This window comes from Rhyacophila brunnea, unplaced genomic scaffold, assembly GCF_057557595.1.
Source record: "Rhyacophila brunnea isolate RB1 unplaced genomic scaffold, BYU_Rbru_1.0 scaffold_122, whole genome shotgun sequence".
In the NCBI taxonomy this organism is placed as follows: Eukaryota; Metazoa; Arthropoda; class Insecta; order Trichoptera; family Rhyacophilidae; genus Rhyacophila; species Rhyacophila brunnea.
The window spans coordinates 1-18,043 of NW_028232777.1; positions in this window are offsets into that span (position 1 = coordinate 1).

The window sequence follows — 18,043 nt, forward strand, 5'->3', positions numbered from 1 at the left end:
AAGTATAGTGATCATATTCCCAGCATCTCAGATAAAATAGTCAGGTATCGCAATAGAAAAAAGTAAATATCAAAGCGATCATTTTCTAAACAGGAGCAATATTTCTGATATTATCGTAAATTACATATTTTTAGGAATCTACAGATCTATCAAATTAATAAGCATATTTTACCAGTTATCATTTATAAATAAAATTGGATTTCTACCCAAAAGTTGGCAAACTGATGAAATATTTATCAATACCAAAAAAATATTTATAAAATCACCTGTAATTAAATATAAGAAATTCTTTATTATTAATTTAGCTTGAGAAGAGTCAATATTTTATGGCTGAATATGATTTAATGTGACTCTATTTCTATGAATTTAAAATTAAATGTTATTTTTAGTTTTGTTGCACATAAAATTGTCTATAGTAGTTTCAAATCTCGATCATGCGATAATAGTGCAAAAAAATTACATATAAAGCTGTTCTCTACAGTTTAACACATTTAAAACTAAAAATTCATATTTTTATAAAATAATTTAAAAAGCTTGAATATTCCAGTTGTAGTGTGACCCAGTTTTTTAATATTTTGTTATCTTTACATTAAAATTTTTTAAAAAAAATTCTTTGTAGATAAAACATTGAAATCAGATCCACAGATTATAGATTCCCAAATTCCACCAAATTTTAAGCCATAACCAACATCAAAACATTATTTGATCAAAAAGCATATGTGCTAAAATGATTGAGATCCGTCATTTAAATATTTTGATCAATTAATTTTTTTAAATATATTATATTCTAATTTTACGCATAGTTATTCAAACTTTGCTTATCAATAGTTTTTTATCAAATAAAGAAATACATGTATTTAAACAATGGTAAAATGTATCTCATGAATATCACATTTTATGTAAAATTATTTTTGGGTTTACTCATTGCCATCGGCACATTAACTACAGCATTTTTATGTAAAAATAGATGTGTGAGTTATTACAAGGATGTAACACATGATGAGGGTATATTATTGGAAACGGGCGATACTTTTAATGAAACCCAAGGATTATATGATCCTGTGGTTTCCAATCAGAACTTTTGGGATGCTAATAGTAAACAAATCAATGTTTTAGATAATACCACAAGTGCTCAGGGCGATGCTGTAGGTGAAATAAACAAGGTCATCGAAATTTTCGCCAATGAAAATTTTATAGTAGAAGAGAAAGAAAGCTCCGATCCTAATTCATTTATTAGCGATCAATGTGTCATAGAAGAAGTTGATTTAAGCGATGATCCCAAATCTTTAATGGGTTCTAAATCGACTATTAGAGAAAACCACGAAATTGAAAATGACGAGACTCCTATAACATCCGATGCAGACCCCACCAAAATTTTTTCTGATATATATACGAGTTCTGAGCATTTTGCCAATGCTTCTATATTAAAAAATGACGAAAGTTCGGGCGTGAATATTAACGATAATGGGTTGGATTTAGTCGATCAAGAAAATTTAAATAATTATGAAAAGGTGTTTGAACTTATATGTAAGGATATCTCACAACACGAATTAGAAAATGGAAATCAAGACTTTGAAGCTATATCCAATGATACACAAAATTTTGAATCTAATTATACAGAATTGAATACCCGAATTGACTCTGAAAACAGTAGCTTCGAAAAGGCAGATACAAATTATAACGATGATTTCGTTCGAAAAAATGATGATGAAATCGGGGTACTGATTAAATCTATTCAATCTGATATAAATTGTTTAAATGACATAATAAAAAAGCATATTGTGGCGGAAAAGTACTTGCCTGTGGAAAATGCTGAACAACTGCATTTAGAATTCAACTTGACTAAAAAATATTTAAAAGCTGCATCTTCTAGTTTTAAAGAACTAAAGACCATAAATTATCCCGTACTACCTCAAAAAAAGTTTACCAGAAGTCAGCCACAGAGTAAAAATCCCGACACCACGGAAGATATGACCAAAGAAATGAAAGCTATGTCTTCTAGTTTTAAAGAACTAAAGACCATAAATTTTCCCGTACTACCTCAAAAAGAGTTTACCAGAAGTCAGCCACAGAGTAAAAATCCCGACACCATGAAAGATATGACCAAAGAAATAAAAGCTGTTGATTTTACCGGGACATCGAATCCATTCCCTCAAGTTGGTAAAGAAATGAAAAGCGTAAAATCTAGAATCGATTTTTTTAGTAATTTAGCACGAGGGGCAAATAAAATATAAGATAGAACTTATAATATCTGATTTTTTATATTTTTTTTGATTATTTCAGTGTCATATTTTAAAGTTAATGTTTATACGTATAATTTAATTTTTCTTAAGAACTTATACCTTGTACTTAACATATTTATTTATTACACAGCTACTATATGCAAAGTTGCCCTATTAGAACACGCATTTGAATTTAAAATTTTTGTCTAATCTTTTTTTTGTGACAGTTTATAAAAAAACAAATTTTAGGGTGAAGATTTATTACACAGCGGCATGTTATAGTTCACTTTATCTTTTAAAAAGAAGAATCCATATCTTTCATTTATTATATTAAGTAGAGCATATCTTAAAATTATCACCTATGCAGCAAAATATCATTAAAATGTAGATAATTATACCAGATTAAAAGTTTCTGGTGTGAAAACTATCTGGTTGAGCTTTCGCTTAGACATAGAATTTTTTTTTTGTTACAAATACTAGCGCAAAAATACAGACACAAAAACTAAAACAAAGACTTTCTAAAACATAATTTACTATTATTTCGAATATTTAGTAAAAAACCTAACGTTAATTATTCCCATTTATAGAAAAAAATCTAAAGTCAAATAAAATCGATATTGTTGTTTCCAATATCTCTCAAACAATCATTCTAATTACTTTGATTACCTCCTTGGTTTTAATTTGCTTCTTTGTTGCAAGTTTTAGTAAATTAACGCCGTGATTTGCTATTTCGTGATAAAACCAGATATATTCAAATCATTTGCCTTCCTCACACATCGATTATCATGAATAAACAGTATGAAATATTTCTTTGAAGAATTTCAACGCTGGTTGCGGAAGGTAAAGAAAGAAAATTTCCTTCTTTCACTATTTAAATTCTATAAAAACCATAACAGAACAACTTCTACGATAGATCGTATTAGCGGGCATCAGATTTACAAACACATACCACGATAATTTTCATAAAATACTCCAAAAGATTTCTTTTTTCACGTCTGATATTTATATTTGATATATTAATAATTTTTCTTGCGTAGCAATATTCTTTAATTATTTAATTCACGAGACTATATCATCACAAAAGATTTATTTTGTTATAAATAAAATACATAACATTTAATACATTTAATTATAAAACTAGTTCTATTTTTCGATATATCTTCCTGACATCACAATTTTTATACACGTGGCTATATAAAAAGGTTCCAGCGAAAAATAGAAATTTACTAGTTTTCAATTTTTTATGACACTATAAGTAAAACTATATTATTGTAACAATTATTCATCTTACAAAATATTTTTCAATTAAGTTTATTTCTAAAAAGTGGTAAATGAAAAGGATGCGCTCAAATCCCCTTAACCTCAAATATATGACATTATAAATTCAGAAAAAAATTATAAAACACAAAAATAATATAAAGGGTAATATAGTTATATGCACAAGTTTTTAATGATTATTTATAACAAAATCATTAATATAAGATTTCAGTTGAAAATACTCTTTTAATATTGATATTTACATGAAAAATAAACTTTGTATCTAAAAATTAGAAATATCGATCAAAATTAAAATATGGTATCAAACAGAAAATGAAATTCTTTTATACCAAATAGAAATGATCATGAATAAAAATATTTAAAAATGAAATAAAAGTGTATTTTGATTATAATTTTAGTAAAAACACACTTTCTTTGTGAAAATAATGATATAAGTAAATTTTATATTATTGTTTTTTTGGCTGAATTATTTTTAATAATAAAAAAACACAAAAATTCGATATAAATGCACAAAGAAGGTAATTCTCTAATATATGAATAAAAAATTTTGATAATGGTAATATCTGATTTGTAGAATCGAATATTCTTGTTTAGTTTGTGTTATACCTTAGAAAGGTTTCGATATTCACCATAGGAAATTTAATGATTTTAAAAAAAACAAAAAAAAATCGATATATTTTATCATGTTTTATAATTTTTATTGCCATGAATATTTTGGTTTTATTAAAACAAGATTAATAAAAAAAGGTATGAATAAAATAAGATCTTTCCAAAATTTTGTAATTATAACATTATAGCAAAATATCGGAACTTCAAAACGGATTTTTTCTTGTTAAGATTGCATTAAGATCAAGCTTTATCATGATTTACTATTGAATTCGCAATAAAGTAATTTGCATATTTGTAAATATATGAACAAATATCATCTCAATTTTATGATAATATGAACATAATTATGCGAAAGAAACTACCGGTAAATATGTTAGTTATTATATTGCACATTTTATTTGCTTGTCTTCGAAAAATGCAACCCTTTAACCTGTAAATACCATTAATAAAAACAAAATGATAATTTGAATCTAAAAAATAATTCAGCTCATTTAATTGTTATTTAATTGCACGATTGGTTGGATACCTGTATTTTATTTATTACATTCGCAAATTCCTGCTGCAGATTGATTAAATCGATTTTCAAAATTAATGTTTGATATTTTATAAATAAGATTGAATATAAATTAGATGTTAAGATCTTAATATTTTACTTTTTAATAACCAATTTGTTTTTTTTGTATTAAAACTTTAGAAAGAATTGAATTTCATGTATTTTTGAGTCTAAAATACAATCGCAATTTTTATATGAGAATAAAAACGGAAAATATTTATATTAATGTTTCATTAATTTTATTTTTTCTGAATTTAAACAAACCAGGATGTTTTAATTTATAAAATAAGATAATATTGAAGTTATTACTATGTCTTTCCACGATAAAAACCCACATTAATTTGTCTTTCTGCTTTACGAAATTTAGTTCTAATAATCCGTAAAAAAACCGAAAATCTTATATTTTAAAAATGTGAACATATACACTTGCCTTTTTCTAAAGGTAAATGTCAAGGCAGTTTATGTTCGGGTACAGAGATGTAATATATCCCATATAATTTGGGATAGAGTAGACTTTCTAAATGTAAAGGATTGTTTAACAGATCTTTTTTTTGAAATTATATGATTGTATGCTTATTCGGACTCAAAATTTTTGGGAATGTAAAGAACCTTTGTAAAATTTTCAGTATATTTTATTTCTAGAATGATATTCGAAAAAAGTGGTTCTCAAAATTCTTTTTACAACCAGATACAGGAGTATATATAATTGCACAGGCAAGTCTTAAAAAGAAAACCTATAAAATGACCTATAAAATTAGTTAAATATGACATAGAAAAAAGATATAATTTAAAATAATGGGAATAAGAACGTCGATAAACATTCTATTTCCGTGTGAAAATTTTTATATGAGGGTAGCGTTCTTTTTAATAGCACATATAAAATATTTTTTGTAATATAAGTCAGATAAATATATACAGAGGAATATTGTAGTACAATTTTTGTAGCTTACAAGCATAAATACAATATTTCTTGTATATTATGGTGAATAAAAATCATCTTGGCCTTGATCTATATACGACCCAATAAAACTCGAAATATTATTAAAATCGACAACTAATCAGAATGAAAAGCAGTGATAAACTTTTCTATCCAATTTTTAGATATAGGAGTAAATTTCTAATATGTGTTTCACTGTTTAAGAAAATCGAATTTTGACTGAAATATCAAAATTGAAGAAAAGAGAAAGTAAATGAAATAGAACCAAGAGTTATTTTCATGTTTGACCAGATGCATATTTACAAAAAAAGTCATTATACGATAGTTTTTACGAAATTTTATTGATCAATATCTATATCTTGTATTTTATGGTCTGTATAGAAAATATATATAAAATTCATATAATTTCTGATTTTGTGTCTGATAATAATCAAAAAGCGTGTAAATTTCTGTTTATTAAAGTGTAGAACATGAGAACAAAAATGTAAAGTTAAATATATGTGTGTAATTATTTATATATATCAACAAAAAATACGAATTTTTGATTCTTAATAATTATTAACCATTTCGAAATTTAAAACAGTATAGAAGCATAGTTCTTTCGTTGGAATGCATTTTTAGAAGTCATTTTATCTAGTTTTTTATTTTTAAATGTTTTATTTTAATTTTATTTAGAATTTTAATCTTTTAGAAGTCTTTTTTTTTAGCTGTTGATGAGGTCTTTTAGTAAATAAAAAATTTCTAGCCTTCTTTTACATTGTCATTCAAGTATATTTTATCTAAGATCATAATTATTTAATTTATCATTCATTCTATTCATGAAATTTGTTTTAAAATATAACCATGTTGTTGAATTTTAGTGCAAAAAAAAGGTTTTGTTGTGAATATGTGTTTTTTTTTACATTTAATTCTGATAGTATGCTAGTTCAAAGCTGTTTTGAAATTTTTTTTATTCAAAAATAATAGAAACTATAATATTCGAATTTCCATAAGAATTATTCTCTGCCAAGCAATATAAAAATTTAAGCTGTTTTTGTATTTACTTTTCGCATAATAGAAAATGTTCTAAATTAATTTATATAAAAATTATTCTCTGATAAGCAATATAAGAATTTTATTAGATATATCAATTTTTCAATAGTAAATTCAGCACAAAATTCCTTTCCAAAAGACAGAGTTTGGCTATTATTCATTAAAATCAAGTCACACAAAAATTGCTAATTTCTCGATATATCCTTGCTAAAAATAAAGAAAATTTTAGATGATGTTTTTTGAACAATAATTATTTGAAACTTTGGTTAAAACAAGTAGACCAGATATAATAGGAAGTAATCGACTTTTATTTAGTAATTCTAAAGCTTTTTTTAATTTTTAGTTTAGGTTGAATATTATATTTTAGGTGGTACAGTGAAGAAAAAGGATATCAGATTTTAAAATTTTTGTTTTTTTTTCGCCTAGAAAATTTAGAAAATATGTTTAGTCATATGATATTATTAAAAATTTGTGCATTTTTATAAGAATTGCTTTTATTTCACCCTCGATCAACATAATTTTTTTTAATTGGTACATTTATTCTCGTATAAAAGCCATTTCTAAAGGTAAAATCGAAAACAAAAAAAGACAGAAAAATTTTAGCACTTATTTGGATATCCGTCTTTATAAATTATTTTATGCTAAACTAATTAATTATTGTTAACAAAGTGTTTCTACAACATGTGCTCGTATTTAATTTTTTTCAAATATTTAGTTTGTATAAATATGATTTTTTTTGCATGTAAGACAAAGATTATACCATATACTGTAATATATGGCGGATGAGTAACACAATATCGTTAAAGGTATCAAAAAGAACTCGAAGTCACAAATAAAATCGATATAATATTTAATTATAGGATTCAAGAAAACGCTTGAACAAATAGGTTTTAAAAAGAAGAGAAGATTATACAGGTGATAGTATAGATATTACGCTCCACAAGAAATAAGTCACGCTATTCTTGAAGATAATATTTAAAAACTACATTTCTAAAATTATTCGTTATAATTTTAGTTTTTGTTCACAAGCACAACTTTCTTGATCTCTCGTGCGCAAAGCGTACTAATACTTAAAGCTATTTATACCTTTCAAAAGTCTTCTTCAATACCTCACCTCCGTTCAAGACTTACTAATCCAAGGGTTTTTCATGATCCCGAAGTCTGTATTTATGCCACAATCTGGTTAGTTACTTCGAGTTCTTTCTGATGCCTTTTACGATACTGTGTATCCACATACTAAAATTAAATAATATATAAAAGTAGTAGTATTTTAGTGCACATGAATTCTTAAATTATAAAAATATATATAGTTTTAAAAATTTATAAAAATATTTGAATTAAAGTAAGAATGAGCCCGTGTTTATAGTTAAAATCTTTCTATGCAAAATATTACTATAAATATCTAGATGAACCTTATGCTTGAAAGATAAACAAAGTTTATAAAAATTATTCTAATATTAATTCAAATGGTATTCCATAATAATTCTAATATTATTATAAATATATTCTAATATAATTTCTATTTTGTTTCTTATATTATCCTAAATTAATTCTGAAAATAGATAGATGTCTTCATTTTACGACATAAGAATATGCAATTATAAAAAAAGAAAATCCGTGAACCTTAGAGCAAGAAAATATAGACAATGAATTTTCGGAAATAAAAGATGGTTTGGCGATAAAAAAACAAGTGTCATTCAAAAAAATGATCGTCCAGATATATTCCTTATGACAAAAAAATAACTGTATAACGCAGATAGAAGTAGATGTCACTAGCATCGATAACATAACTTTAGTATAAAATGGGAAATTAAGGATATATAATCTACTTGCAAATAAACTTTCTTTGATCTATAAATCTAAAACAACATAATACCATATGTGATGACTTGGGATGGAGTGGTTACAAAATTTAATAAAAAATATGGTAAGGAGTTAAAATCCCGGACGAAGTAGAAGCATACATACAAGCTCTCACACACCGCAAGTCACTTGAAATCATCTCATTTGAGAGGAGAAGAGCAGTTGATGAAGATAGATCAGGTGAAGGTGTCAAAAGATGTATCAAGGAGTTGTGCAATATTCCCAATGGGCTGACACATCAAAAATACATAAAATAGATAAAAAGAAACTTAATACATAAATAGAAAATTCTTTTTAAGTTATATAATTTTATGATATAAACGATAATTTTTTTTGAAATATCTAATGATTTTCCTGTTTTTATATTAAAAAAATGAATTTACATCAAAAGAGCATGTTTTCGAATTTGGATTAGAGAAAATTTACCTGTTTTTATATTAAAAAAATGAATTTACATCAAAAGAGCATGTTTTCGAATTTGGATAAGAAAATTGTCCTGTTTTTATACTAAAAAAATGAATTTGCATTAAAAGGATATGTTTTCGAATTCGATTAGAGATGATTTTCCTGTTTTTAATTAGTTATAAACATGAAAAATAGTCGAATTTTAGTTGAAACACAATTATATAGACATCAAAAATAGGGAACTTGCAGTTATAAATGATAAAGCCTTGTATTTATCTTCCCATACAATCTATTTTTTCCGCAACACAATCTACCATTTTTGTGAGATACTTGTTGTCCCCGATTATTTCCTTTAAATCACCTAAAAAGCACAAAATATCCTCAACGCCTTCTTTTTTATTTTTACTGATGTTTTTATCATTTTCGATGATGCTTTTCGCAACAATGTAGTTTTCAAGGCAGAGGGGTTCTATTTTAAACGTGTCAACAACGTCGTAATAAACCTTTTTGTATGTTTTATCATTTAAACTGAGTGAAGAACAGATATTATCTGCCATTACTCTTGCTGTTTGTATAATTTTGCAAGCTAGTTCTTGTGTTTCTTTTAGCATGATTATGACTTCTTTTTCGATGTATTTTAGAGATTTTTCCAAATCTATTTGTTGGTGTATTTTGTTTTTTGGGGATAGAGCTAGTAAAAATAGTAGATTTATTTCTGGTTTTTTTGTTATTAGCGCTTTTATTAGTGTTTGTGTTGTGAAGTTTTTATTTTTTGATGGTGGTAAAGTTATTTTTAGTAGGGACAGAATTTCTTTTTGGATGAATTCACTAAGTATGCGTTTTTTTCTTTCTCTATCATAGTTATTCATTTCATATTTCTTACTGTCTTTAGTTTCGTTATTGTTCCGGTCATAGTTATTTAGTACATTCTTTTTATTATCTTTAGTTTCGTTATTATTCAAGTCACAATTTTTATCATGGCCATTTAGTCCTTTTTTCCTATTATGATTTATATTTTCACCATTATCCAATTCATTTTTTCTTTCACTATCATAGTTATTCATTCCATTCTTTTTGTTATGATTTATATTTTCACCATTATCCAATTCATTTTTTCTTTCACTATCATAGTTATTCATTCCATTCTTTTTGCTATGATTAATAGTTTCGCGATTATTCAATTCATTTTTTCTTTCACTATCATAGTTATTCATTCCATTCTTTTTCCTATTATGATTTATATTTTCACCATTATCCAATTCATTTTTTGTTTTACCATCATAGTTATTCATTCCATTCTTTTTGCTATGATTAATAGTTTCGCGATTATTCAATTCATTTTTAGTTTCACTATCATAGTTAATCATTCCATTCTTTTTACCATATTTGCACATTTCATCATTTGTACCATATAAAATCGGTTTGTTATCATCCAGGTTATCATTACCATCATGCATTCCATTTTTTGAATAGTATTTTTTGTATCTGATAAGTGAATCTTCTGCTTCGTTTTTAGGTAAACATTTATTCAAAATCAAAAACTCATCTCCAAACACGTAATTATTACCGATATTGTTTTGAGAAGAAGCATTTGTCGTTTCACAAAAAAAATCCGGACCTATTTCACATTTCCATAATCTTTCATACTCGTTGTTTGTCAAAATCCTTCCGAAAACGTATTCTCTATGTTTTTTATCGCATAAAAAATCGTCACTAACGCCGCTTTTAGGATCTTTGTGAGGAATATCCACATTGAATTCAGATAATGCCACAACATGGCCTTTTCGCATAACAGGACAGCTTTTTAGTATTGTTTTAGCGTATGATATTTGATAAATGTAGTTAGGGTCTCTTTCTTTTAAAATTTGGCATAAGGTATTTCTTGAGCTGGTGTTTGATGGAAGTAATATGTCATAGATGCCTTGATAATTGTTTAGCATTTCCTTTAAAATGTGTGTGTTTTTGTATGATCCTGTTTCAAATAATGAAAGGATCGTTCTGAGTTCGAATACTATTTTTGGTATTTTAAATGGAGATCTTAAAGGAAGAACTGTGGGACAGAATTCGCAGCCAAGAAGGAGACCGAATGTCTGGAATTTTTGTGGTGATATTCGGAGATAATTTAAGATATCTTGGCGATAGATTACTTCCACAAACGGTTTATCTATGCTCATATTATTAATTAAGGCGGTAATTAATTTACTTTTGCCTTTGATTGAATCGCAGTTCTTAGTTGGATCATTAGAATTAGTTTTATCTTGATTTCCCGTAAGATATACGAGATCTTTATTGCCAATATTGCTTTCATTATATGTATTTATATAAGGAACTTTGAATCCAGCCTCAACACCAAAATTTTTTAAAACATCAAAATCATGATGATTAAAGAAAACAATTTCATTAATAAATTTACGTGTATTTTCAAACAAAAGAAAATCGTTGGATGTAAAAACATAACAAGAGACAGTCTGGGAAATGTCATAAGCCTGCGCCATGGCAAGATATGGCGCCCTAATAATATTAATGCATCCCTTATCGGTCGTATTGTTATTAGAATTAATGTACCTACCTAGAATAGAATTAACAGTTTCTACTATCCATTCATAATTATTAAATCTTCTTAAACAATTATTTGTAAATAAAAGGTCTGCATTCTTCCCTGTCTCAAATAGTCTTTCTAGGTTTCTTTCGAAGGTTGGTAAAGACGACAATAAATTTGGAGGATATATTGTTGGTTGAATACCGTTCCAAATCCATAATAGATCTATGTTGAGTGGCATAACAAATGATTCTATAAAATGTATTAGGATATGTTCAAGATACGGCACTTTCAAACCAAGACACTCTGCACACAAATACTGATGTTCTTCATTGGATAATGATGACGAGTTTTCTTCTTTATTTATATTATTGCATGATGGTGTTTCTTTTGTAGTTGACAACGATGATGGTATGTGTTCTTTTTTCAAATCAGAGCATGATGGTTTATGCGAACCAGAAGAAGAAGATGATGCACAAGAATGGGTACATGTCGTATAACCATGGATATGATTGAATAATGGATTCAGAATAAGATACTTTTTGACAAACCAAAAGCCATCTACTATAAGTCTATCATCCTTAAGAACATCCATTGGGCATTGGTGAAAAACACCTGGAACGGTCCGGAAATAATCAAATCCTCGAATAGGCATGGGTTGAAAAACATTCCACATTAAATAATGCTTATTTTATCTACGATAGAAGTATTCAGATAATATAAATTACCACAATTATATATTAAAAAAATTATCATTTGAATATTAAGAAATTCAACGGTGCTAAAATAAATACTTGAATCGTTGTGTCTTGAAATATAAGATTTGTCGAGGTAGATTTTAGACAATATGAAATTGAAAGAAGCATGATGCAAATATGCTCTTCGATATAGATGATTTCGATGATATGAAAAGGCGCAACAAGTAATATGATAAAGCTTAGGCTTAAATAAACACCAGTGCAGAAATTCGATTTTATATGCTTTGAAATTATTAAAGATATTACAAGCAATAAAAAATAGTTTAAAGATATTTCTATAATACAAAATTATTGAAAACACAAAAATAGATTAAAAATATTTTAATATAATAAAAAATAATTATAGATCTTACAAGCAATAAAAAATAGTTTAAAGATATATCTATAGTACAAAATTATGAACACGCAAAAATAGATTAAAGATATTTTAAATAATAAAAAATAATTATAGAACTTATGGGCAATAAAAAATTATTATAGATCTCATATGTAATTTAAATAGTTTAAAAATATAATAAAAAATAGTTTATTGCAATAAAAAATTATTATAGATCTTGTATGCAATAAAAATAACACATAGCAAAGTTTAGGAAGCTAGAATTTATTGTCAATAAACTTAATAAGTATTAAATAAAATTTTTATTTATTTGTAAAAAAAAAGAATACTATAGATTTTTATATTGTATTATCTATCAAAAATTAAACAATAATATGCATTAATTTGACAAACGATAATAGAATATTTATTACACTAGTCGGAATGAGTCGATTGCGACATGTCAAAATTAACTAATGTGATTTCGTAAAAAACTTTAAATTTCAAATTTTTAATTATGGACTAATTTGATTTCTAGATTTTTATAGTTGTTCAAGCAATGGTCAGACTGCCCTTTAGAACTGATTGAGCTAATACCTCTTTTAATAATATCATATTTATGATCTTCTTCAATGCCCCTTCTTCTTGGTAAACTTATTATTAGTAAATTTTCCTATGTTATTGTTTGTGCGTATGCCTGTGCTTCACTTAACACTCCTTAATATACGACTTATTGTATTTTCAACCCCACCATCCAAAACTATGTCATATAATGCTATTCGAATTTTGCATTTGGGAATAAGAAATGATTCACATGTTAGTAAGTCTATAAAAATAGTCTATATTTGTATCAATTTTTAATACTATCTCTAAAAACAACAGCTAGTAAATTTTTGTTTTATTGGTATTATACAGATGTATGACTGATCTACAATCAAGTTCTTGTATAGGATATCAATAAACTTTGCAAAAAAAACAGCTAGTAAATTATTTTTTTATTGGTATTATACAGATGTATGACTGATCTACAATCAAATTCTTGTATAGGATGTCAATAAGCTTTGCAAAAAAAACAGATTAAAAAACAATTTTTTTTCTCCATAGATTAAAAAATTTATACATTTTAGTTCCTGCACTTAAAAAATTAGTTTAAAAAAACCACATATTAATTCAATAAATATATTATATAATAATCCAGCAATTTATTTATTAATAGATTAAACAGAAAATTTACATTTTATCTATGTTTGCACATACATTAAAAAATATAACATTATATTTGCATTTACACATAGATTCAAAAAAAATATTACACTGCATGTTCATATGTTTAATAAGAATTTTAAGAAAAACACATATTAATTTGAATTTTTAGATATAATTACCATTTTAAGTCACGAAATAAATCAAGGCATATATCCAAATACTAGAATCGGAATAAACCATTAAACTATAATAATTTTTGTAAAACAGGTGAGTGAAGAAAAAAAAATGTAGGGCAAGAGCATATATATGCAATAAGAAAAATAAATAGCGTAATGGCTGAAGAAAAATCATAAATTACGATTTCAAAATCAAATCATAAATAAAAAACTATTAATTACTATTTTTACTTGCTTATAGTTCCGCTTGTATGTCTCGACACTATAGGTGTAATGTATTTTCATCAATACGGGATTATAGGCATGCCGTTATCCTATTGATAAAGGTTTTTATATATGGAGTTTATATAATTAAGGTTCCTTTACAATTTTCTTATTTTTTTTATGACTTTTGTGTGGAAATATATATTATATCCTAAAAATACAATCTAGAATATGTAGGGAAATTAGATTAACAATATTATATAAACATTTTTATTTAAAAGTTGCATCCAGAAAAAAATTGAGTTAGTGGCGACTATTTAAAAAAATTTAAACTTCATGAATAAAAAATATATATTTTTTTGCTTTTGCTATATAAACCATCAATTAGATGGCAATGATTATATTTGAATTTTAGAGTTCATAAATAAAAAAAAAAGTTAATGGCGATTATTAAATTTTAGAGTTCAAGAATAAAATAAAAAAGTTATAGCGATAATTATATTAAATTTTATAGTTCATGAATAAAAAACATATTTTTTTTTTGCTTTTGTCATATACACCATTAATTAAATAGGGATGATTGTATTTGAATTTAGAGTTCATGAATAAAAACCATTTTTTTAGCTATACCATAATCTATATATATGCATCTAAAAAATCCAATGGAAACCGTAAAATATTATGTTGATATAAACATATTTGACTGTATTACATTATATGCGTGTTATTTTTACTACATAAACAAAAAAAGAATGCTAGTTACCCGGATTTTCACTATAATTATCCAATATACATTTTCAGAAAAAGCATGTGATAAAGCGATTTTGTTCTAAAATAGTAAATATTTTTCACTACATGATTATTGACTTCCTGGATGTTTAATGAAATCTGATATTATAAGGGATTATTATATGCGTAATGAAGTTTATTTTTGAATCACAACAGTTTTACAAACAATAAAAAATTAAAAAATGGGTGGAGTTAAACCCTAAAATCAAGAGAAACAAATTGCAAAAATATAGAAACAATATTGCAAAATAATAATTAAAAAGTTAAGGAAAAGGAATTATATAAGCATCTTCAGATAAACTTCTGCGATAAAACTATATAATCCTTTATATTTATAATAAAAACGCCTTTAACAAAAAAAGTGAAAATTTCTATCTATGACACTTTCTTCAATATAATAAGTTAATAAATAGTTGATTTATGTAAAAAAATCATAAATATACACGATAATATTTTTTTTCTGCATTAAGATATGTCCAGCGAATAAACAACTTTATCACTATAATATTGATTTTCCACAATTGATATGCTAGAATTCGACAATATGCAAAATGAAAATTGTAAAATTTAACTATTAGCTCGATTATCTTATAAACAATCTTAAAATGATAAAAAACTAATAATAAAGGAAAAATATACTCTAAAAACTAAAATATATTTTAGGCAAAAGAAATTAAAGGTACACATTGCCAATAAATTTTTTTTCTAGAATGTATCAAATAAAAGTTTATACCACAAGAAATGTATATGTTTAATTTCAAAAACCGGAAAAACAGTGGTATTTTTTGGCAGGTTATTAAACCTTGACATACTTTTGTAAGAATATCGAATACAAAAAAATACATTATTGTTTAAATTCTTTTTTTTGGATAAATATCGCAAATAGGGTCACTAACTCTGCAATATTTTAAATTATATACTGAAAAAAAAATCGCACAGAACATAACATAAAAAATCATTCGATAAATAGATTTTGCAACACTTTTTTATTCTTATGTGATAAAACAGTTTTAAATTTTAAGAATCCAGGACAGGTATTCAAATTATGTGTATAAAAACAGCATAAATTATTAATTTTTTGTGTTTGTAGAAGGTTATAAAATGTAAATTACATCAAAAAGTTTAAAGTAGGATCTAAATCATACAACAAATTGTTTAAAAGGACTTTGTTTTGCCAAACTTTTTTGGATGAAGAGTGGGTAGAAATACATAAATACCATTATAAATTTGTATACCGCGCATATAAGATATATTTATATTTACAATAAAGTGGTTTTATAATCCTTCGTTATATAAAGATAGATATATGCCCCTTAACATATGATTTATATGGTATATGATAAAATCGATGATCATCATACACGTTAATTTCTATTCAAAATGCATAAAAATGTCTTTAAACTAGTAATATTAATCAGAATGTCAAGATAATCACACAAAATTCTTTTTATTATTGTTTAAGCTACATGTAATAATCAGATAAACACATTTTAAATCATTTTTAAACCAGATTCATATATCAAAAAATATGATTTAAATAAAAAATCGTTGCTTTTAATTTTATACAAACTCTTTGTATATTAAAAAAAGCACAAGATTTTCATCATTTGTTCAATATATGCCAATGAAATTCAAAATAAAAAAAAGGTTATAAATAAAAGAAGAAATAATAAATAATTTAATGTACTTATATGATGTAATTTTCAGAATGTATATTTTGTGAATTTATTTTTTATTTGATATAACTAGCCAAGAGATAAACAAACAATGCTTTGTACTGGTTTTCAGGTTTATTAATGTTTTTATTACATTTTAATCTTAATTTACTTTGATTAAAAAGCCTATATTATTATTTCATTCGGCGGTGTCTATTATATTTACATACTATTTTCCTATAATCAGACAAAATATCCTTCTCTACAATCTTATTGAGAAAACACTCAAGAATCTTTTATTATTATACAATAATGTGCATTGAAACTAGAGAACACAAATTTCGTAAATAGAACTTAATACAAACAAATTTATGATAGATTTAACGAATAATACATTTTAATCAAAAAATACCCTGAAGGCTGTATATTATATCGCTTCGAAATCATATCCCAGGTTAATCTATAATTACTCCTGTACCTCATCGATGAAAAAAATTTTGGATTTTTATACGGATGCTTAATTGAATGTAATCTCTAGTTATCGATCAAAAAATATGAAATATAAGAAAATAAGAATGAGGTTGTATGAAATTGACCTAGATATGTTATTTATTTGTTTTGGTAGTTTATATCACTCCGAAAATTCATTAATATTTTCTTGAAAGTAAAATTTAACATTTATCTTTAGAAATTCTTATAAGAAATTTTGCATTGCAAACGATAAAGTTTATACTTTACATGAAAATTTCTAGAAATACATGGGCAAAAGCAAATTTGCTGTTTATTTTTGGTGTGAACTTTATAAATAAATATCTCGAATACTGTCTTAACTTTGGCAAAATAAATGTGTTTGTATCTTTTCAAATATAAAATATTCTGTATGTAAATTTCACTACTTTTATAGACAAAATACAATATTTAAATAATTATGTTCTATCATGATATAAAAAAAATAATATTAAAAATTACATTCATTTATTAACTATCACATTAATTAGGAACTAGATGGAAAGATTCTTTATGAAAAAATATAATTTACAGTGCACAGTGTAACTTCATATTTTATTATAAAAAAATTAAACAATTTGTATACCATTAAAATCACACAAAAGCTTAAAATATATAATTTTATATGCACTATAAATATGTATTATAATTCTTGCTACAAAAAGTCAATTATATACCCCAAAAATATATTTATGATCCGAGAAAAGGTGGAAAATTATCTAATACTCTTATTTGTAAATCCAATATATAGCATTTTCATGGCTTATTTTATAAAACCACGTGAATAATTTTCTATACGACATAAAATCTATTAAATCTATGCATTACTATCTTCAAACTGATTCCACAAAAGATAATATTTTTTTTTATTCTTGCATTTTTAATTCCGTAATTTGCTTGATCGTATATAAATGCCTAATTATTTAAATATATGTATTTTACATTGCATAAACTTTTAAATATTTTGATTATTAATGTTTTAATGCCTTTTCAT